We start from the raw sequence: 25,430 nt of genomic DNA, 5'->3' as shown, positions 1-25,430 counted from the left end.
ACAGTTCCATTTAAAATGGTTCCATAATGCACATTCTCTACCTCTCACACACCATCTTTCTCACTCTGCTGACATCAAAATCCAGAAAACACCCATGAACTGTATTAGACCTCGAAATTGCACCATCATATGAAGGTTTCTTCTCATCAAACATTCTATATATTGTAAAATAAAACAATCACCAGCCAGAACAGGTACCTGGGTCCTTCCACAAAAATGTATAAAACAAACAGGAAACAACAAATGAACCCAGTGATGACAGCAGGACTTGTAGATAAATCCGTCTTTAATGCACAAACAAAACCTGGACATAAGCGCTTTCGTAGTATCACTACTTCATCAGATGTAACACACTATTACGTAACCCCCCCTTAAATACTTTAAAACAAGGTCACATGTAAAATACATTTAAAGGTAAAAGCACTTTAAATTAATACATACCTGCTTAAAGCACCTTACAAAACATAATAAATTTCAATAAAAACATATCAAATATTCTAAAATAACTATCCCTTCATACGTTACTATGAAAAAATTCATTTAAAGCCTAACATATAAAAAAATACAGTAGCAATAGTAACTTAGCTGATTCATTTTCTCCTTAAGGCCCTAGCCTTAAGTTTAGGTTTCAAAGGAACCCTGTCATTCAAGCCATGACCAAAATCCCCTCTCATTCTTGCTATCCACTTCGCCTCCAACTGTTCTGTCTGGTTCCTAATGTCACCCTTTCTACTTCTTTCCATGACTCGTCCAATTACCATAAATTTAAAATAATGTGTTGTATCAGTCTCATTAACGTGTTTAGAAAGGGCTCTCACTGTATCATTCTTACCTATATGGTAATAATGTTCTCTGATCCTGTCCTTTAGTTCTCTGTTTTACCAATGTAAAACTTTTTACAAATCATGCAATGGGCCAGGTAAACCACATGAAGAGTGCTACATGTGGCCTGAATACTAAACTTATATATTTTACTTTGGTCGGGGTGATGAAAAATCCCACTACTATCTATATATTTACAAGTCTGACAATGTCCGCATGCTTCAGTACACTCACTGCATACAGTACGCTGTTCCTGTTTAGGGTATCATAACCATCTTTTAAGGGAACACATGTTCTTATAGACAAATGATGGTTTAACATCCACTATATCTGTAATTTCACTGTCCGTCATTAACACTGCCCAATGTTTTTCTATAACCTCTTTATAACATTTGACATCACTAGAGTAGGATAAACATATTCTCAACCTACTGTTATTATTAACCTCATTCTCAACTTTCTTCTCATATTTCACTCCAAAGTATGATCTAGCTCTAGTGTCTCTCAACTTAACTACTTTGTCAATATTCTCAGAGATCTCATCATGTTTATATCCCCTTGAGACCAGTGGATCCTTTAATAAGTCTGCCTGTATGTTAAAATCAGACTCTCTAACACTTAATCTAGATGCCCTATAAGTCTGACTCCTTTCTTTATGTAAGAGATGATTGCAGTGGCAAGGTTTCCTATATAATTCAGTGTGGATATAACCATTAGTGTCACAAATTACCCTCACATCTAGAAAATCAACAAAAGTAGTAGAAATATTATGTGAACATTTCAAGTAGGTAGTAGTCTCATTAATGTACTTAATAAAGTCATACAGAGTAGACATCGGACCATCCCAAATGAGGAAAAGATCATCCACGAATCTACGATAAAAAACAACCTGAGTTCTAAAGGGCCCATCACATGCAAAGCTTTGTTCCCAAATGCTCATCATGACATTGATGTAGCTATGGGCACACGAAGTGCCCATAGCTACACCATGTCGCTGCCAGTAATAGTGTTCACCAAACAAGAACACATTGTTACTCAAAAATACATTCCAATAACTGGCAAACAAATCTGATCTTATTACTATCAAAATCTATATGGTGTGCCAAAAATTGACTAATGCTCAATAAGCCCTCATCATTAGGGATAACCATGAATAATGAAGTAATATCCAGTGTCACTAAATACAGTGCAGTCCTCTTCTCATACGTTCTAAGAAAAGAATATAAATCATTGAGAAAATGTTGTGTATCTCTCAAAATATGAGGACATGTATTCAACACTGTTCTTAGCTGCTTCTCTACATAAATGGAGGCTGGCTCCATGCTCCAGTTTCTCCCTGCTACTATCGGTCGAAATGGAGGATTCATGGGATCCTTATGTATTTTGGGGAGGCCTTGAATGACAGGTATCAATGCATCCTTCACTATCAGGTAATTGTACAAATCTCTATCAATAATACATTCGTCTAACAACATTACTATAGTACTATCAACTTTTTTAATCATAGAGTCAACCTGTTCAAAATCAATTCTTGTATAAAAGCGTTCCCATGAATATATATATGATGCATTCAACTAACATTCATGTATGCAAATTGAAAATATCCAGCTCAATTTTCATCAGGTGCAGAACCGTAGCCAGTTCATTTGGCACCCTGAACAGATCCCCAGACTGGCACCCTCTCGATTCAAAGTTGAGGAACAAAATAAAAAGAAAGAAAGCACTTTTCAAAGCTGAAGAGCAAAAAAAGAAGGGGAAAAAAAGCTCTTCTTTGCTACTCCTGAAACTGTAGCAAACTGGTTGCTAAAACAGTAATAAGCAGCTTACTACAGTTACTTCCACACACTCACTCCACACGAAGTACTTCAGTGGAACCATAAATGCAGTATTTGCATTCATATATAAAGCTGTGCTATCCTCATGGCTTCATAAATCAGTGCCACGGCTACACTCATGCACCATTGCCACCTTAAAGCTTGTGATAGGGATAGCCTCCACCTTCTCCCTGACCTAGTTACACCTCTGATCAGCTTTACAACATGCATCCTGTATAAGACCAGATGCCTATCATCCAGGTCATAATGCTTCAGTACCATAAAGCCCACTGACTCTGCCTTCTGCCTCCCTAATCAGCTTTCTTCACATCTTCATGACTGAAACTTAAAGCCCTTTTCCATACAAACCCGGGTATTGTGTACAACACATTATGATAGAACCAGAGAACTTATATTTCAGATAAACAATATATTTTAATACCAATAAACAAACGATTTAGTTAAGGCCAATAACCTTAAAGGCTGAACTGACACTGCATCCTGATCTAATGTACACTCATTGTCTTTGTATGCCTTCTTATCCTTGTTATTATATATTTATTACAAATACACATACATATTGGGGCAGCATAGTGGCGCAGCAGATAATGTTATCACCTCACAACAACAGGTTTTCTAGTTAAATTCTCAGCTGGGGTGCCTCTGTGCAGAGTCTGCATGTCCTCCTTCTGTTCTCAGGGGTTTCCTCAGAGTGCTCTGGTTTCCTCCCACATTCCAAAGACATACAGTGGGTGGACTGGATACTCTAAATTGGCCAAAGGTGTGAGTGTGTTTGCAAGTGTGTGGTGTGAAAGAATTACTGTGGCAGGGCTAGCCACCTGGCTGTGTAGATCTTGGCTCTAGATGATTGCCACTGTTGAAGTGACACCCTGACTCCATATACAAAAATAAGAAAAATATGTTGTGGACGGATGGACACATGCATATTTTTGTAGCATCTTCTACTGACACCTCCTCATTAGCATAGTTTGAAGCCCACTAGATTCTGAAGTAGTGGGCTGAAAAGTTGATCAGGATTATGCCTGAGTGCTCCAACACTCTCCTCAGTGAGTGCAACTTCAAACTTTGTAGCTGTATCACCTGCCCTGATCCTTACAGCTTGCATTGCCTCTTTGCATTCATGGTCTAGCTGCCCACTGATGGGACAGATTAGTCTAGTGGCTCCTTTCTGTGAAAGAGTTGCTGCCCTTTTCTTAACCGGTCTGTTTCAGATGGCCCCAGCAACACTGTTACTTATTCACACAGCTCAACCATATTTCTCTACCTCAGTGGCCTAACAATCCCAGTTTGTGATCCGCTTAGCAGGTTGATTATACATAGAGCACCACAGTAAAGAAAAATATCCACTATAGTCCAGGTAGCATATGACACATAATTCCTAATGATCCTGCGGAAGCCTTCCGGAGGAGAGAGCAGCAAATCCCACATCAGTAGCTACCTTTGATCAACCTGATGAGCTTTAATTATGACCCACCGTTTAGTGTAAGAAACACAAAACTAAATGTTGACAAATGTGTCCTAGTTGTCCTGACTACACCCCCTTCCTGCCATTGGTATGATAAGTACCTCAAACCCAGCCATAGCAATATTTGCCTCAAATACCATATAAACCCCAGTGCAGGACTGCAGTAGCCTCAAATATGAACAACGTCTTTACCTTCTAGGGACATTATAGTACATCTCTAAGCATCTGTGACTCATGTGAACTTATTTGCAAACAAAATAAAATAAATAACTACATACATACATAAATACATACATATGTACATAAATAAAAATGTGGCAGATCTTTAATGTACCATGTCAAAAAGTGGCCTAAGTACTTTACAAGAAACAAGTAATACAACTGCACAATGTACACACACAATATCACCTTCAAATGTCTGTATGGCACAATGCAGACTTGCCTAGCTTGTACATAAAGACAAACAAGGAAAGAAACCACATTTAAGGAAGAATATCCATTCATGCTTTTAGCTTTTTCAGTTATCATGTTTTTCTTGCCTTATTGCAAAAATTCACTGTTTAGCAATTATATGGACCTCTAAATTGAGTATCAGTAGCTCAACATTTGCAGATATCTCCAAGGTTGGAAATATCAGATGGCCATGAAGTCTACCACTACAGCCAGGTGCTCAGTGCTGATACTGTTCTGCAGCCCAAATGGGGTGCAGCACTCCTGAAGTGCCATCCTTCAGATGAGACATTACACTAGCGTCCTTACCTAAGTTGGACATAAGCGATTCCCATGGCACTTACTGAAAAAAGCATGACAAATTCAACAGTTTATTGGGCAAATGTCCCTGTTAGTATAAACATGACATCCTGTCTCTCCCTAAAACAGGCATTACCTACTGGAATAATGTTGATCAACTAAAGTAAGTAAATGCTTTCACACGGCTGCACGGTGTACCTGTAACTGTCAGAAAAATAGATTGCATGATTGCCATCTATAGTGCTGAGCAGCACACTAGCTTAATAGATAATAGTTCAGTCTGAATGCTACAAAATTCTGGGTTCAATCTTGAACCCATCTTACTGTCTTTCTGGAGATTGCATAGTGCATTGTGTCAAGTGTGTGTGTGTGTGTGTGTGTGTGTGTGTGTGTGTGTGTGTGTGTGTGTGTGGTGTGTGTGTGTGTGTGTGTGTGTGTGTGTGTGTGTGTGTGTGTGTGTGTGTGTGTGTGTGTGTGTGTTTTGCATATTTATTAGATTTACTCTTATAGGTTGGATCATAACTGAAAGTTGTCTGTACTGGATCACTTCAGTTATGCACATCAAATTATTGAACTAAAAGTTGAACTCCTTTTAGTTACCTGATATAGACAGTCAAAAGGACGAAACTGAAATGCTACCATCTCTGATGTCCAATGGCTTTTGTTCAGTGCTTTCTAGGAAATTTTTTTTCAGTATCAGGCACTTGCTAGCCAGCTGTGCCAGCAAATCTTTATTGATAGAAGTCATAATTATGAAACTGTCTTAACTACACTTGCATGGTTCCATGTCCTCAACTGCTATTAATGTTTGGGATTTAATCACTCTTCTTGTATATACAAATATTGATTGCTGTTAAATGGCCATTCTTACATACATATTTGTTCAATTAACTGACTACCCAGATAATCCTTTCTACTTGTAACTATGCCGAATCTACTTAGGAAAAACTAATGTGAACAGATAAAATGTGCTATTAAAATTACAAGTCTGAACAGGTCCAGAATTATACAGAGCTCACAAAAATTCATTTGATGTTCAGCAGATGTTTTCTGTAATCACACTCCAGAAGATTGTCAAAAGGAAAATCACATTGTGTTGTAATAAGGAAAGCAGATCCTTCTGCTACCAAGACATACAATGGCAGCAGCTCATATTCAGCTAATGAAAAAATAGTCATAAAATTTTACAGGCTGTACAATTTTACAAAGATGTTTAGTTTAGACTGAGAAGAGAGACACAAGTAAAATTTTTACAATGTGTATAAAACATGGCATTCCTATAAAAAAGGAGTATTACCCTTATATTTTGTTTCTGTTATTTTTTATATGCTAGTAGTCACATGACAGCCACATGAGGTTATAATTCGTATTATGTGTTCATGCTTTTCCTGTTTCTTATGGTGGCAGCCATTTCTTTTTGCTATCATTGCATATTGATACTCTCAAGCAAGAATGCTTAGTGATTTTAGATTTTTAATTTGAGAAAAACAGTAACAGTAATACCAAATAATGTATGAATATTGATTGCTGTATAGAAATATTAAACATACAGTATATGAATGTATAGACAGAAAAAATAAATTCACTATGAAGTATGTTACCTTCATAATCATTCAGTAGAATATAAATAGTCAGATAAAAGGTAATCACACCACAGGCAGGTATATGCTACAAAAAAGGGGGACAAAGGATTGTACACCTTATACTGCACCTGTATCTATATTATAGTGAAAATAACAAGTACTAAGTCTGTAAAATGTAGAATCCTATGTCAGAAGGCTTTAGAAATTATTATTAACAACTTATCTTTATGCAAGACACATTCCATAATCAGTTGTCAAAGAAGGTTTCACATAGTCATGTGATAAGGGAACAATCTGAAATCAGCCCACATATCTTTGCTGATATTCAGTGTGACTGTGCATTAGAGAATAAACATGTCTACTATTAAATAGCTAAATTACCTGGATGCCATGGAGTCTCCCTGATGCCCTGTGTACTCAGTCAAGCGTGATTCGCTGCCTGTGTAATTCACAATATTGCATTTTGGCACAGGCTCTGGCTACTTTAACTAGTTATATTGGCGAAATGCTAATCCCTGGCCTTAGCTGTAGCCTTAAAACTCACTTGGGGCTTGAATTAACAACTTGATTACCACTATCAGGCATACTGATATAAATGGATTTATTAGCCTGTTCAGAATAGAACGGTATAACTGACATTTTTTTCTACTTTTGTCTTTGCTTAATACCAGCTATTATGGTCCAACTGTAATGAGTTCACCACTGGCCATATAGCTTTGTTTGTAGCTTATAACTAACACTTTTAATAGCTAAATACAGCTGCTCTGACACAGACAATAGAGTTTTTTATACTATAATGCAATTGCTCCTGTGCTTTGAACTATGCTATTTTGTGAATGCTACTGTGCTATGTACTGTTGTGCTCCTGATGCTTTTTATTGAACTATGTACTGTTGTATCTTGATGTTTATTATTTGCACCAGAGTTTTTATGTTTTCTACTCCTGATGATGATGCTTATTATATTGCTATGTTTTTAGTTCTGTCATATCACCTGCATCACTCACTGCTAACTACATACTCCCTCTCACTGTATTTTTATTTCTCTCTAGCTGTGTAAGCCTTTCACACTTACCTTTCTCCATTCCCGGTAGTGCCCTATTGGACTCCAAAGACCAGCTATAACCATCTACCATTTCCTGCCTGTTTACCCACTTACCTGGACAATTTGGACATCCTTGGACTAAAGCCAAACTAACCAAGACTATCTGTCACAAAGTAATTATTTTTCTTGCCTCTTCCTCTACTATATGTATATATAATCCAGCACACCTCCCAAGTGTGTTAATCAGACTGCCATATCTGCCAGCAGCCATACCCCCCCTTCTACTACCAATGTACTCCACTGCCTGTCTTTAGGATACTGCAGCTTCTACTACTAAAGTACTCCACTGCCTGTCTCCAATATACTGCAGCTCCCTACCTCTATTCTAGCACCCCTCCATCCTCTCCCTACTTCATTACTCCTCTTTCTTATTCTATATCCCACAGCTACGAACTCTCCACAGGACAGTTACAAACTTTGCCCACTTGAGGGCAGCCTTGTCTCACCTGTACCTTCACGGCATTCTTCTTCCTACCTCTTACTTTATATCTTCCTCGCTTAAAGCATTTTTCTCCTTCACTCTCCTCTTCCTCAGACCACACAAACCCTTGAACATGTCTCCTTCCCTGGTCCTTATTAACTCTTCACCTGGCCATCCTCTCCACCTCCACTACTCCCAGACTACTTCCTTACGCATCCTCGTGTCCCCTCTTCTCCTCTCTCCCCCTTCCACTTACTCACACTATCTCCCACTCTTACCCTCTTCCTTACTGATTGTTTTTCTCACTGCCTTTACCCTTCTTAGGTTTGCCCCACTCCGTTCACCCTGCAGGCTCACTCCACTGCCCTACCCTACCCCCAATTCCCACCCACCCCCACTACATCTAAACTTATACCCTCATAACCCCACCCACTTCGTCTCCAACTACTTAACCCCACCTTTTCCTCTTCCTTGTTCCCTCCCCCTCAAACCCTTCCCTCCACTACTACTCAAACGTCATCCACTTTGAACCCTCCACACACCACTCACCTCACTCTTTACTAAATACTAGAACTCCCTACAAACCAAAACATGTCCCCAAAAAATATACTCTTCTCCACTCACCTAATTCTTTTTATAAACCTAACCTTCATTTACTACCTCACTCAGCCTAACTCCCTATCTCACACCCCACTCTTCCACACAACCCTCTCTCTCTCAACATACCTCACTCCTACGCAGCCATACATATATCTCCTACACTTTATCCCATCAATAACAATCTATGCTTTCGCTACAAAATTATCTTAGCTTACAAACTTTCTAACCACTCCCTCCCATACAATTACCCAACAGCTAACAATATCTATAAAAAAAAAACGAAAAGCCCCTACCAAATAAAGCAAATTCTAGCATCTCTTCTATTATCTGGAGATGTTCACCCTAACCCAGGCCCAAACACCTCCTCCTCTACCTCTAAATCTATTACATTTGCATCCCTTAATGCACAAAATATAGCTAACAAAATTCATAACCTTCAAACCTGGCTACACCATAACAATCCTGATATCTTAAGCATATCCTAAACCTGGCTAAAACCTCATATCAAAGACGAGGAGATAGTCCCACCTAACTATTCTATTATCAGGGCAGACAGAACCAGCAAAAAAGGTGGTGGAGTAGCCCTACTCTACTCCTCCTCTCTATGCATTACTCCCTACAATAAAGCTGTTCCCCAATTTAACAATGCAGAATTAATAATTTCCCAGCTTTAATTAAACAAGCGCAAAACTATATGTATTGCCTCTCTCTACATTCCCCCTGGAGACAATATCTCTACTCTTGAAGATATCCTCTCCTGGTTCTCAAGCAATATATCTAACTAAACCATCATAATGGGAGACACCAACATCAATTGGTCCTCCACTCAATCCCATACCCCCTCCATTAACATCAACCTATATAACTTCTCCCAACTCATCAACTCCTCCATAAGACCCTCTAAAGACTTCACCACTGGCAGTATTATTGACTGGATCTTAGTCTCTCACCCCCACTACTACCCTGATAGTGGAACTCTCCCTGACTCATTAAGCGACCACCTTCCCATCTTTGCTACACACCTCCCTTCTCCAGTTCAAACTACCCATAATTACATTTCTTTCAGACACCTAAAAAACTTCAACCCAGAAGCCTTCTCCAACTCCTTAAAATCAGTCAACTGGCGCCCCCTAAAAACTCTCCCCCTTTAAAGTGCAATCACTCACTTTAATACTACCTTCCAAAGCCTTTTAGATATTCATGCTCCATTAAAAACCAAAAGAATAAAAAACAAAACTACCCCTTGGCTAACTAAAAGCACATTGAAAACCATGTGATTAAGAGATAAAGCCTGGTCACACTATCAGAAGCACAAATCTCCCACTACCCTTAATGAATACCAAACTCTTTGAAATACAGTAAAAAAGCTTATTTCGACAGACCATCAAAACTATTACTCTTCCCTCCAAAGTAAATACAAATCTGACCCACAAAAATTCTGGAAAGGTATAACATCCCTCCTAAAACCCGGCACAACTGAAAACCCAAACACCAACCCAAATGTACAAGACATTGAACTCGCCACCAAATTCAACTCCTTTTTCATTGACTGTATCTCCAAACTTACCTCTTCCTTCTCAAGCAACCACCCACCCCCTACTACCCCCTGCCCTCTTCCTACACCCCTCTCTTTTCCACTCAATCACCCTACTACCTCACAAACCCCTATATTCTCACTGAAACCAATCCCTACCTCCACTGTAAAAACCTACTAAAGAAGCTAAAACCATGCACTAATGCCCCCGATAACATCCCATCACACTTCCTTAGCACATCTGCAGATGCCATCGCCCTCCCAATTAGTATCCTAATAAACCGCTCCATCCAAGAAGATCTTGGTCCACAAGTCTGGAAAAAAGCTTTTATCATTCCCCTTCATAAAGGAGGGAATAATACTAGCATTACCAACTTCTGGCCCATCGCCATCCTCTCTCCCATATCAAAAATTCTAGAAAAATGTATCCATTTACAACTCCTTCCCTATTTATTAAACAACAATCTACTAAGTCCTACCCAACATGTCTTCCGCCCTAATCATAGTACTATGACAGCCCTCCTTTCATTCCTTGAAACTGTGAATAAAGCTAGAGACTCTGGTCTCACTGTATCTACCATCCTTCTTGATCTCTCCAAAGCATTCAACACTATCTCCCATAACCTACTGCTCACTAAATTGTCAAAGCTAAACCTATCACCTGCAACTCTTAACTGGTTCACCAGCTATCTCTCAAACAGGCAACAAGCTGTCAAATGGAAAAAAGCCATCTCCTCTTTCCTACACACCCCCACAGGGGTCCCACAAGGCTCCATATTAGGCCCCCTCCTGTTCAACATCTTCATAAATGATTACTATCACTCTATCCCCCATGCTAGTATCATCCAATACGCTGATGATTCTACAATCATCTGTGCAGCCACTTCCATTCCAACCCTTCTACAGTTCACCCAAGAAGCATTCTCCACCACAGAACTGTGGATGAAAGATAACCATCTTGCACTTAATGCAGCCAAATCAAAACTAATGATATTTACCCCCTCTTAAACAAACACATTTGATAAACAACTATTCTCCATCACCAGTCAGAATAATACTCCACTTGAACTGGTATCCGAAACCAAATTTCTAGGAGTTCAAATTGACAATAACCTTAAATTTGAGTCCCATCTACTAATAAACATAAAAAAAACACCAAAAACTCAGCCTGCTCTATCGACACAAGTGATTCCTCTCATCAACAACCAAACTCACTCTCTCTACTACATTTCTCTTACCCGCTCTCCTTTATGGTGCCCTCCTTTTTACTAACCTACAATCATCTATTAGAACTAAACTATCTACCTGCTACAACAAAATAGCCAAATTTGCCACTAGTACCAAAGCTTCAACACACCACTGCACACCACTTCATAAACTAAATTGGCTTGAACTTCCCAACTACCTCTCCTACACTCAACTCACATTTGCACACAAACTCATCTTCCAACCATCCCTCTGTCCCACCCTTTCTTCTACCTTTAAAATTCACCAGACTCAAAGACCTCTCAGATCCACTAATCAGAACCTAATAGTAGTCCATAGACCCCTTCGCCCCCCCCCAGGACAAAAGCTCCTCTCTTTTTCCATAGCTCGATTATGGAACTTCCTACCTCCCTCCATTCGCACCATCGCTAGCCTTCCTACCTTTAAAAGAACACTTCACTCCTACCTAACATCCAGATGGGAATGCTCCTGCTCCCTCCCCACATAATCATTCTCCACTGCCTCTATCCTTATTACTTTCATCTCCTATATTTTGCTCATAATCCTATCCTAAATATCATCTATCAACCTAAAAAAAAATGTATATAACTACACTCTATCATTATTTTCATGGATAATTCTACTGTTTGTAAACTTTACCTTGCTATGAGTTGTATACTATGTAATGTATATCTCTGTAACATGTATTCTTGTTGGAGCTTTTCTCCCCAGGACTCCATTGAAAATGGGTTCACTTGGCCCAATGGACCATCCTGGTTAACCAACAGCAAATAAAATAAAATAAATAAATGAAAATAGCAACTATCATTAGTAAAATTTAGTAGTCTGATTCACAGTTAGGATACATTGTTAGGATACACTGAGCCATGCAAACATTCATATTAGATGAAAATTGCTGGGTTAGGAAGAGATAGATAGTTAAAAAGAACATATATGTAAGCAAGAAAACATTATTTGACAATATACAGTGGGTGGCTCAAAGTATGAATAGAATAGCTTTCTGTTGCAGGTATTAGGGTAAAAAAAAACGATGTCACAATTCAAGTGTACAGGGGACAGCCATAAGAGAATTCTGGGTCTAGTATAAGCACTCCAGTCCCAAGAGCTTGAAAACGAATGTCTCAAAGACAGGGACTGGAGTGTCTCGTAGCTTGTGTAGGCTACTGCTTATGTTCCAACTCAAATATGAGCTCGGACAAGCAGCAGTGGGGAAGGACTGGGATGGGGATATTAGGGTTAGGGAGTAGAAGTGAGGATTTTAGGGTTAGAAAGTGGAAAGGGAGTTTTAGGATTAGAGAGCAGGCAAGGAGTTTTACTTTTAGAAAGTAGAAAAGGAGTATCAGGGGTAGGGAGCAGGAAGGAAGTTATAGGTTTAGGGAGTTATCGGAAACTTTAGGGTTGGGTGTGGAGTTTTAGGGTAAGGAAGGGAGAACTCAGGTTGGAAACTGCATGGGAGTTTTAGGGTTATAGCTAGAGCTTTCATAGGGTTATTCTGTTTTATTGAATGTTAGGAGGGTTGTGTAGAAATAGGAGATTGAGATAGTGGTATACCTCCCAATCTCTTAGTGCAAGAAATCTGGACAAAGCCTAAAATAATGGGGGACAAACACCCAAAATAAGTAAATATTGCAGTTATAAACTTAGAAATTGTCTAGAATAACAGGATTTTTGTTAGCATGCATTTTTTGAAGGTTATAAAGTCTGAAACAGAAATGTGTGTCATTTTCAGTGATTTCAATCCTCAGTGATTTTCCAGAAAATAATACGTTTTATGAGAAACAGACCAAAAATATGAGGTAAAAATCTGGACAATTGAGAGCTATGGCTAGTGGGAGTTTTAGCACTTGCTTTTTTGAGCAAGTGGCAGTAAAAAATGTGTAGCAAACTACTAACAGTTGATCACCTGCAGTAGACCCAACAATTCTTATGGAAGGTAGGGAAAACAAGTTACTTTTTACACAATCTCTGTAACTTGCCCACTAGGTAGAGAAATGAGCATAATAGATATGCCGTGCATTCACTATCTGCCATCAAAATCTATGGTTTTTTGTTCCTGTGTTAAGACAGAGTCCCAAATGGCTATTAGCAGTCAATTCTACTGCAAAGGATAGCCAAGTAACCAGATAGTAGTCATATACAAAATTCTTTAAGGGCAGAGCTACTTTTGGTAATTTTGGTATTTTTTTTTATTAACATCAGTGATTAACATCAGGTGGTGATGCAGATAAGTTATATAAGATTCATGTGTACCTGGTTTGGTGTTCCAGTGTGTCATGTTACTTAAATCATTTTTCAGGAAGAATTTTTGTAATGTTGATGTTCACAGCATTTGAGCTTTTCATCACTGATATCAGTGTACTGCCAGTTTACCCCCCTCCCCCACATATGAAGGCAGTATTGGTCTGACACTGCTGCTTCTCCTTCAGTGTCAGCTGCCACATGCCCCTTATGTCAGCAGTGTCTTTGTGCAAGCCATTTTCAGATTTTTATGTCACTTTGAAGCAGTCCACCTCCTGACTGAGTTATCTCATTCACAATTTGTTTATCAGCTTGTGGAAAATTTCTGCACCCCCATTTGGGGTTCTATCCTTATATCACCTTGCCACATTACCATGTGAAAAGGAGGAACACCCTGCAAGGGAACATGCAGTAAATGCAGTGGCTGTGCTCTGTCAGACAACTGCATATAAGAGTAAAAAGCACTGGAGATAGGCAGCATTAGGGAACCTGGATTAGGGATGTGAATTTCAGCCACTTATACATCAACCATAGACAGGGTCAGTGTCGATATGTGGTTATACTCACTACGAACACTGCAAATGATTCAACAAAACTACTAAGGTAAGAATTTTAAAAGATTAAATGTCTTTCTGTTTTTTACTATAAATGCACATGTGTGTGTGTGTGTGTGTGTGTGTGTGTGTGTGTGTGTGTGTGTGTGTGTGTGTGTGTGTGTGTGTGTGAATACATCTGTGTGTGTGAGAGAGAGAGCAGGAGTTGGGGCAGGCTGTGTGAAATTGCAAGCAACCTTTAGTAAAGTTACAACTAAAATATGAAATGTAGAAAAGTTGTACTAAGCTGAGTTACATCTATTCTTTTATAATATATGAAGCAGTTTGAAATCTGCATTTTAGTTGGGGTACAGCAAGCCTCGTAAAATGAAACTCCTCTTTCGTACATTCTCTGAGCTTATTTCCTGATTAAAGCTATATTACCATAAATAATCTTTTCTCGGGGTTAAGAGATTGTGCAAGCAGAAAGCTAAAATCAAAGCCAAGCAGGAAATATAAGTTTGGGGATTTGTTTAACTTTAGAGAGCAACTAATAAGCAGCAGCAGTTAGACTTTGCCTTTCACGTTGTCCACTAAGGAGCTCATGCCTGGGTTTCTTTAGGAATTTCCCAATTGCTAAATACTTTATGCAAAAAAATCTGTGTATCCACCTAAAGCCCTTGCATTGTAATACAAGTGTTTTACTTTATTACTATATTGCTTATTTAAATTTTACTGCTATGTGAATATTTTCATTTAATGTAATCCTTCCAAATGTGTAATTTATAACAGAGTCCGGACTTTATATGCCTATGTTGCGATGTAAAGTGTGTATTATCTTACTAATGCTCATTACACCGTACATGCTTGAAATTAGATTAATTTCTGTTGTAACGTTTTTCCCAAATGGTCCAGGAAGTGGCTGGAAATGGTCTTGTACCAGCCACCTACCCAGTTAACAAAGAAAAACAAATAAATAGATAAACTTAATCTTTCTGCAACTACTAGAGCAATCATAAGGCCTTCTTTTGTTATACTATGAAATTCAAAGGCAACACTCAGTACTGTATGGTGCTTATATCAAATAGCTCATCCTACTCTAAGCCTGAATCAATTGTAAATAACCTTGCTGACAGCATTAGCTCTAATTTTGTTTTACCTACTTATTTCACTGTTTTCTATATCACTCCTAAATCCCCTCCTAAAATCATCTTGGATCAGTCCTGTCTGCTCTTTACAAAATCAAGAAAAATAGCACTGTGGGTCCAAATAATACTTCTGGCTGTCTGTTAATAAATGTTAGCACCATTTATCTAAACCTCTTCATCTTAAGTCTCTCCACATGTTATACCCCAGATGCACGGAGAAAAGCAATTGTAGAATCACTACTGAACCGAATAATTACAAACCTATTAGCATCATTAGAATCATCCATATGGTTATGAAGTACATCACTGTAGAACTAATAAACAAGACAAGAGGAAATATTTGGTATTACATGTACCTAGCATTGAACAAAATACCAAAATCCACTGTAAAGCAAACGAACCTCTGTGTCTTGGGAAATCCACACACTACTTCAGTGCTACAAATACACCAACGATATCCAGCAGCACAAAAACGTCTTAAAACAAGCGAATGACTCAGAAAGCGACTGTGTTAAAAATAAAAACATTTATTGAATCCAAACTCCAAAAGGTTAAGAGCTTTCACTTGTATGAATACAAGCTTCATCAGAACACTGAAACCGACGTTAGCTGATCTTTAAATAATTTTTTGGCTCCAATTCTTTTTGAAATCAGTCTTACTAATTTTAAAGACATACATAAACATTTACTAACTCAGCAATACTACTGTTGTTGTATTACATACATATAAATGGACCAAAATAATAATAATAATTTGTGATTAAAAATGTACTTCAGAAAATCGATTCAAAAAATCAGCTTAATAACCATAAAATATATAGAATATATAAGAATATGTCAGATGTATAAAATATATCAAAAATATGAATTATATTATTTTAGTCACAGAGAATATAAAGAATTAGAATTAAAAAATTGCTCTTTAACACTCCAATGTCAATAACTTGCTACAATGAACATTAAGAAAACTACTTAATAAATGTGTCATTTCAAGGCCAATAATGGTTTAATGGATATAGTATCATTTAAACCTGGTAAAACAGAGGCATCAGTATAAATTTGCCACCATAATTCTTTATATAGGAGCAAACCTTTAAAATCTCCCCCTCTTGGGTCAACCTGCACAATGTTTACTATACCAAAATTAAAGAAGTGATTGTCTCCATGCTCCTTAATATGTCTATAGAGCGCATTTTTATCATCCTTTCTTTTAATACTATATAAGTGGGAATAAATGCGTCTATTGAATCTCCTTTGAGTCTTGCCTATGTAGAACCCAGAACAGGTCCTACATATAGCTAGATAAATAACCATTTTGGTTTGACAGTTACCAGCACAAAACTTTATACGAATGTGGTTGTAGTTATCCAATACCACACTATCACCCTGAAATATGGTGTAACATTGTTTACATGCCCCACATTTAGTTGTGCTCCTATATATGGGGGTCTTATTTATATGACCTCTCTCTCTAATATAAGTTTGATGTTAATACCAATTTTATTGACAAATCTAGGGCCTTGACCTAATATAGGGGCAATATCCTGATCTACTAGAATAATATGCCAATTGTCAGTCAGGATTTTCTTGACCTTACCAATATGTGCTCCATATTCCAAAATACATGTCCTGTCAAAGGAACTATCATCTATCATCTTAACAGCTAGGTTTTGCACCCCCCTTTTCATTGCTGTTGTTGTATCTTTCTCCCAGTGGATTTTGGTATTTTGTTCTTAGTTGTTCCATTGTCCGCACTGGTGGTTTTCTACAGGATGTACCTAGCATTGACATATTTTGACTATTTTTTTATTGAAATAACATTTTACCAATATAAATATTTCTAAAACAAAAGGAAATAAAAAATAATAAAACTATTTACAGTATGTACAAACATGTCAGAGGAAGAAATTATGTTAATGTAGAAAATATTAATGTAATAGTGATATGATCCAAAAAATGCATTATAGAAATTATTTTCAGTGGTCCAATAAATTTAACACTTTACACCCCCTTTACTATATATTCTAACTCCAGGGTCCCACTACAGTGGGGAAAAGGCCATATATAAATTTCAGTGAAAATGGAAGTTCTAGCATATGTTTCCAGATCAGGTAACTTAATATCACCCTTGCCACAAGACCTATCATGATGGAAATAGGCAATTCTTTTTAGAATACCATAATAATTTCAATATTAATGTGTTAAATGTTACAAAAAAGATTTATCGTGATATAAAGAATGTGTGCACACAATATATTACATTTTTGGTAAAATGACCATTTTTATAAGTTGAGATCTGTCTTCAAAAGAAATGAATCATTTATTCCAAGAGTTGATTAACTGGGGAGTGAAGTATAATGCCTTTGAGTAGTTTGTATTATTAATTTCAATTCAGGTCTTTTTAATATTAATTCCTAAATATGAAAAGTCTTGAGATTCTTTAATGAAATTAAGGTATGATGAAAAGGATGAGTCAGAATGTTTATTCAACAGAAGAAATTAAGATGTAAGATTGTTAAATGAAATGTTTGAAATTTTTGTAAAATTGTAATGACTGGTAGATACTTCATTAAGAGGTAACTGAAGATTTGTTAATATTAAGAAGATGTCATCTGCAAAATGAATTCAGATTCCTGATTATTACCAATTTTAATTCCATGAATTAATTGATTAGATTGAATTTTAATTGCTAATATTTCAACAGTTAGAACTAATAGAAGGGGGAAACAGGACAACCTTATTCAGACACTTTTTGATTATTATTGGATCAGAAGTAAATTAACCTATTTTAATATGTTTGTTATCATTGAATATCTGTTTTGTTACATTTACAAAATGGGTTGGAAAGTCAAAGGCATATAATACTTCAAAATGATAAGTCCAATTTGAATAATCAAAAACTTTTTCAATATCAAGGCTGATGGAAGTACTTTCTGTCTTTAATTAATTTATGATAGCTAATAAAGTTAATAATCTGTAGATATTGTCTTGTGTTTGTTTTTTTGTAATGAACCCCATTTGATCTTCATTAATAAGAACAGAAATACATTTTTATTCTGTGTAAATAAATATAGATATTTTATAACCAAGACTTAAAACAGCAATTGGTCTATAAGCTGAACAAGAAAGAGAGTCCCTGTCTTCTTTATGTATGGGAGTAATAAATGAATATTTCCAGGGAGCAGTTAAACTATTTTGAATTGCTAGAAGAACAGTATAAAAATATTGTATTATTAGGTAATAACTTAAGCAATTCAGAAATCAAACCATTAATAGCAAGAGATTTATTATTTCAACAAGGTGATGTCTTAAACAAGATATTTTTGAAGTTTTCAGATAATTTAGGAATTTCTAACTTATTTAATGAATATCTAATAAAATAAACTAAGATAAGTCTATCGTTAGAGCTATTTAAAGTTGTATAATAGTCATTAAATTGGGACAGAGTACCTTGAATACCTTTAATAGTTTTACCATTTTAGATGACTTTATCTCTTCAATCCATTTTTTCTAGAGACTAATCTGTCTCTTTTAATTAAATTATGCATTCCTTTGGGTGACATTGTTTGTCAAAAGCAATGGATGATTTGTGATGAAGAATAATTTGATGTTCTTTCTTGAGAGTTTTCATTGTCAAACATAGTTTTATCTTATTTTTGGTAGGATAAGTTAAAAGGTGCGAAATTTATTTTGGATGTCTAAAATACCTTTATTCCATGTTCTAACTTTATTTTTACACCATGCAATTGGCCTACCATATACATATACATATACATATATATAAATATATAAATATATAATATATATATATATATATATATATGTGTGTGTGTGTGTGTGTGTGTGTGTGTGTGTGTGTGTGTGTGTGTGTGTGTGTGCGATGCGCGCATATATGTAAATCACCAGTGCTGTTAATTTTCATAAAAAATACTACTTCCAAATTGAACAAATCTTTAAAGTCTTTCAAACTGACAATATAAGAAGGAATTTTATTAATACTGGAAGAGATTGGAAATTAGAAAAAAAAAGTTTAGAATTAAACAATTTTAATCTGATAAGGGACAGTATGTGATTAAGTGTATAGATAAGATGACAAGAGATAAATAATTTGTTAAGTCTAGTTTGAGTATCATATTTATGTGAAGAATATGCCAACTGAAGGGGATATGTATCGTTATTTTATTTATTTTATTTAATGCTATTTATTTTATTTAACATTTGTTTACAGGGAAAGTCTGACTTGGAATGAAGCCAATTTTCAGTGGAAGCCTAGGCAGAAACCCTCCATATGTATGTCTTTGTAATGTGGGAAGAAACTGGAGCACCCAGAATAAACCCACATGAATGCAGGGAGGACATGTAGACTCCGCACGGAAGGCACCCCAGCCGAGAATCAGACCTGAGAACTTCTTGCTGTGAGGTGACAATGCTACTGCTGCACCACTGCACCATCCAATAAAGGTAGCTGCCCATATGGGGAACAAACCCATTACCTTGGTGTTATCAGCACAATAAATATTTATTTAACATTTGTTTACCGTTAAAGTCTGACTTAGAACAAAGCCAGTTTTAAGTAGAGGCCCAGGGAGAAATGCTCCGGACATAAAAAGGCATCTTATAAATTTAATTTAATTTAAATTTAAAAATTTAAATTTAAAAATCCCACACAATTTTGGTGCTTTGGCAATAGAAGTAAATTACAAATGTTTGGCAGAAGTTGTTTCTTTTTCATTTAACAATTAAATAATTAAAAAATATTTCAGATTATTTAGAAATATATCAAAGAGCTTTATGTCAAGATTTATTCCCATCCCTGGAAACCAGTAAGTATTAGCTAAAATCCAAATTCTATTGTTAAAAGACATCACTACTAGAGTTAAGTGATAATCTTACTCTTCAAATTTATATATCTTTGACATCAATATATCTTCCCACCATAAAATCATCACAGATATTCTTTTATTATTGAAAATCTAATGACCTAGTATCTCAAATTTATTTTGATTCCATAGATTTTTATAATTATGTTTAAAATGAGAATCTTGAAGAAATTATAGTTTAAATGATTTACAATATTTAAGAATCAATCCTCTCCTTATTTTGTTATTAAGACTATTAATATTTATGGAAAGAAGTGAAAGTCCAATCAATAAACTGAAGACAAGAACATTTTAACAATATGATAGAGTCCAACTATAACAGCTAAGAGGTAACCACAGCACAGTAGCAAATCCAATATAAACGACTATCTACAAAAGGTGATGTACTCCGTTTGTATAAAAATAAAATCAGGTTTTATTTCGCATGCATCAAGTCAGCGCTTTCACATAGAGCTTTGTCAGACTTACTTCTAGTTTCATTTATCCTTCTTTATAGTGTAGTAGGTGTATATCAAAGCATGTTCCTAAACTTATTCAATTTATCTATTATTTAAAGAATGCTTTATTTTTTAGCATTTTAAACTATACCCAACTAATATGTCTATTTTGAAAGATTTATATCAAAAGAAATTCAATATTAATCCCCTTCAGTGTTGGTGTTCATAATAGGGATGCATAATTATTAATGAAATACGAATAAGACTAGATTATGGTTTTAATTCATTGCTCAAAAATTTAGCCAACATTTAATTGGTAAAATATTTAATTTACTCAAACTAGGTTGCTTGTTTTTGAAAGTCATGAGACCATTCTTTCTATAGTAGTGTTCCAAAATATCTAATACATAGTATTACTTTTAAAGTAGTTTATCTTAATTATAATGGGAAGTATTAACATTATTACTAATAAATTAATAATAAAAGCAATGCTAGAAAATAGCATGTATATAATTAAAGCTTTTAAAATCATTATATTCAACTTAGTTAAGTTATTACTAATTCAACTAATTATTTAGTGTGGCCTGATAGCTTAGCAGTGTGCCCTGATAGCTTAGCAGTAAAGTGCTGGACTGAGGAACCAAGGGTTGCAGGTTATAATATTTCTTAAGTCTTTAATTAACTTTCAAATGTCTTAACAAGTGTAGTCAGAGGAATTTTGTAGCATTGTTGGTATAGTGGTGATCATAACTGCCTTCCAAGTAGATGACCTGGGTTCAGTTCCTGGCCAATGCAAGAAGTCTGTGCATTTAAGCACTCATCTGGATTCTGCTGCAAAGACGCTCAGCTGGGTGGGAGGTTGGCATAATGGTTAAGGTGTTTACCTTACAGACACAAGGTGCAGGGTTCATTTCTCACATGGGGTAACTGGCTAGGCTTAAAATGTCCCACAAGTTCAATTAGCTTAGTAATAATCTATGAACCTATGAATTAAGTTCTAAGTTACATGAGAATAAGAATATGGTAGTATGAGGAGTATTCAAGTGAATCTTAGTGAATACAATCTGTAGAAATTTCTTGGTATGAAAACAAAGTAAAATGTCATAAAGCAGAAACTAGATTTATCATGTGTTATATTATATGAATTATTATGTGAAAGAGCTTATTTATAGAGAATATTACTGCACTATTCATAATGTAAATTAGATAATACATAACATTCAAGATGTTTTTGGCAAAATTATGGTAGAGTATTAAAGAGACCTTATTTCAGAAATAAAAGCCTAATACTTTACTTATATCATGACTATGCATCTAATATATGTGTGTATGTATATATATATATATATATATATATATATATATATATATATATATATATATATATATATATATATATATATATATATATATAGACAACACACACACACACACACACACACACACAGTTTACCGACGCCGGAGAAGATCGACAATTGAGAAGACCGACGGATGAAAACAAAAGGCTGTGTAAGTATGCAGGTGGCGGGCGTTAGTTAGCGTGCAAAAAGGTAAGTAATGATATTGACGGTTAGGGGCGGGTTAAGAGATTAGTTAGTGGGGAGGTGGGGTGAGTAAGTGTCTGCGGTAGTGATAGTCTTTGGGGTTAGGGTTAAGTAGTGAGTTAGGGATAGTTGTGTATGAGAGGTAAGGGTGTGTGATATTGGTGTTGTTGTGTTGTGTGTGTGCTTTTTGGACAGGGATTTGTTTTGATGTGCTGTCGGTAAAATGGTTGTCACATATATATATATATATATAGAGAGAGAGAGAGGGTAATTAAAACTAGATGCACTGTTTTAATCTTGCCAAAAGATATATGAAGTATCCAACAAAATTTTACTATACCTAACTTAAATAAAATATTGTAAAACTAAAAAATGTAGATAGTATTAGGACATAATCAGATAATAATCTTTATCATAAAACAAGCTATTCAATATATAATAAAATAATTTAAAATGATAACACATGTATACCTCATTTTTCTTTCCCCATTTTTCTCAAGATAAAAATGTGAATGTTTCATCAGTTTTAAAATTAAGAAAGGCATCTAAACAACTACTAAAACTTCTTATCTAATCCAGTGTGAGAGTTAAACATGAATATAGTTACAGGAGTATGAATACTCAACTTGAAACTGAATATTACGGCAAAGACAAAGTGTAGTCAGACAAGGCATTACTAACAATTATGAATGAAATCATAAGTCATGAAAGAATTAATAATCAAATATGAAATACAACTATATATTATTATATTAGTTCTGAACTTAATTAGACCATCTAAAATATTAAGACAAAGAGTGTTAATATAACTCTAAATTGTTTATATGTAAATGCAAATCTACATGTATACCTACACACACACACACACACACACACACACACACACACACACACACACACACACATACACACACACACATGCACACACACACACTTATATATATATATATATATATATATATATATATATATATATATATGCACATGCACATGTACATATACATATTTATATTATTTTTACCCTTTTCTAAATATCCTAGTTCCGGTTGTTTTATCTCTGTTACTATATCCACTATTCTAGTACAGTTGGTTTAGACTTTCATTTCCATTTTCTGGTAATGTCTTTTTGCCAGCCACCAGAATTAAACCAGCAAGGGCTTATTATGTCTAGGCATTTCCAATTCTATATCACAGCTCAAAAAACAATTTCCTTAGTTACATCTATTTGCTCACCCAATATTTCTGATAGAGAAGTTTACAAGAAATGTTTAAAGTTTGCCAATTCAATTCTCTCCCAAAACATGTTTCCAACAATCTCTTTCTTCCCCATCACACCTTCAACATTCACAGTCTACCTGAGGAAAAAATTATTTGAAGCATCCTTGGGACATAAAAATGACTGCAAACACTTCCAAGCAAAGATCCTAAATCTTCTAGACTGTGTTGCATATTTGGGAGCTAAACATATATCCACCATTGTTTCTTTGTGAATAGCTTATCCAATCTCTCTTCCCAATCCTTTCTAACCTCCTCTGATTGATTCATATAGTTATCATGCAATACAGTATATGTCCTAATAATTATCCCCTTTAACTGCAGCTTCTGTTCAAGATTTTACTAAAATCTCTACCAGTGCTGGTCTTTCGCTGACTTTAAGTAACACATTTTACTGTAAATGATTTTTAACTATAAAATCAGGTCTCAACACAATTTCACAATAAGATGGACAGATTTTGATTGAATAATACAGGCATTCTGTTATGCAAAACACATAGCCCTTTTGCTTTCTGATAACTATATTTCCACAATTAAACACTAGAGCCAGTTAACACAACACATCACAACACACTTTTCCTTACAATAATACTGGTATATATATATATCAGGAGCAGATCTTGTGAAATTAAGGCATAAAATACAAAACCGTAATGGGTTGTTCAATCACCAATCAGGAAATATACGAAATAACCATTGACAAGAGATTAGCAAGTAGAAATTGTTAAACAAGATGAAAAGGTAATAGATGCATTATCTTAATGAGTCCTGTGAGGGATTAAAATGTAATTAAATGAATGGGACACCACCATAATAAGGTTCTTCACCATGTAGGATGAGTCATTAAATTAACACAGAATTCCCAGTAAACCATAAATGAAAAAAAAGTGGTAGATTGATATAAAAAAGTAGTACTATTAATGAAAGGACCATAGCTCATGTCAAACAATATGGCTATTGTCACATATATCAAGCGAAAAAATAAAATAAAATGTAATTGTTTATTCCAATAAAATTATAAGAAAAAGTATTAGCTAAATGTGACAAAAATGACAAGATTATTGAGAAATTGGACTAAATGTGAAATGTCACTTTCAGAATAAGCATTATACATAAAGAGACTCTGAGGTATGATTTAAAGCAGAAGGGAAACAAATAAAGAAAAAAAAAACAAGATTAAAAGGGATGACCAACAAGTAAGAAGTGGACATTGGAGTTATAGGTGATGATATAATTTTGTACAGAAAATAATGTTTTAGAAATGTATGTTTTAGAATGTAGGGAAGTGGCAAAACAAGCAGGAAAAATAAGGGCAAGAAAAACAGTAATGGTGAGTGGTTCAAGGTGTATGAAATAGCTAGCATTCTAAAATAATGTTAGTTTTAATGGAAAAATGAAAGAGCAAAAATAAATGTTTATGCAGATGAAATAAAAGACAGAAACAATGTTATAATATATATTAACACACAAAGACAAAATGTTAAGTTTAAAAATAAAGAACTAATAAATGTCCTCCACAGTATTAGCAGTTGTGTGACAACAGACAATAAATAACAAGCACTGTAGAAATCTTATGTTTCACATGATAAGATTAAACAGAAGAATAGTTTAAATAGTAGTTAAGTATGACTCCTAGTTTAAAAATATTAATGGAAGGACTGACGCTTACTTAGTAAAGAGTAGAATAGTAAAATGCTCTGAAATATGTATATGGAATAATAATTAGAATATGGCATACTGATTAAACATAAATCTGCAAGGAAATCAAATTTCAAAGGTAGAAAGTCACTCTTTTCTTGCTTGATAGATATGCTGAGCTGTTTTTTTGTTTGTTTTTGTTTTTATTGGTGACTTCTGACCATTGCTGTTTTTCTTAAGATCTCTTGAGATATACTGAAGTCAAGACAATTTCTACTGAAGAAGGACTGATGTTATTTTAATAAAGTATGCAATTTAATTCATAGTGTTAAACATCATTGGTTCTGAGTAAAGAAAGATTTTAATTCTTGCTAGGTAAAGAAATTTAGATTAAAT

This window comes from Protopterus annectens, chromosome 1.part2 (assembly GCF_019279795.1).
Source record: "Protopterus annectens isolate FY-2018-M chromosome 1.part2, PAN1.0, whole genome shotgun sequence".
Classification (NCBI taxonomy): Eukaryota; Metazoa; Chordata; order Ceratodontiformes; family Protopteridae; genus Protopterus; species Protopterus annectens.
This window is presented reverse-complemented; position numbering follows the sequence as displayed.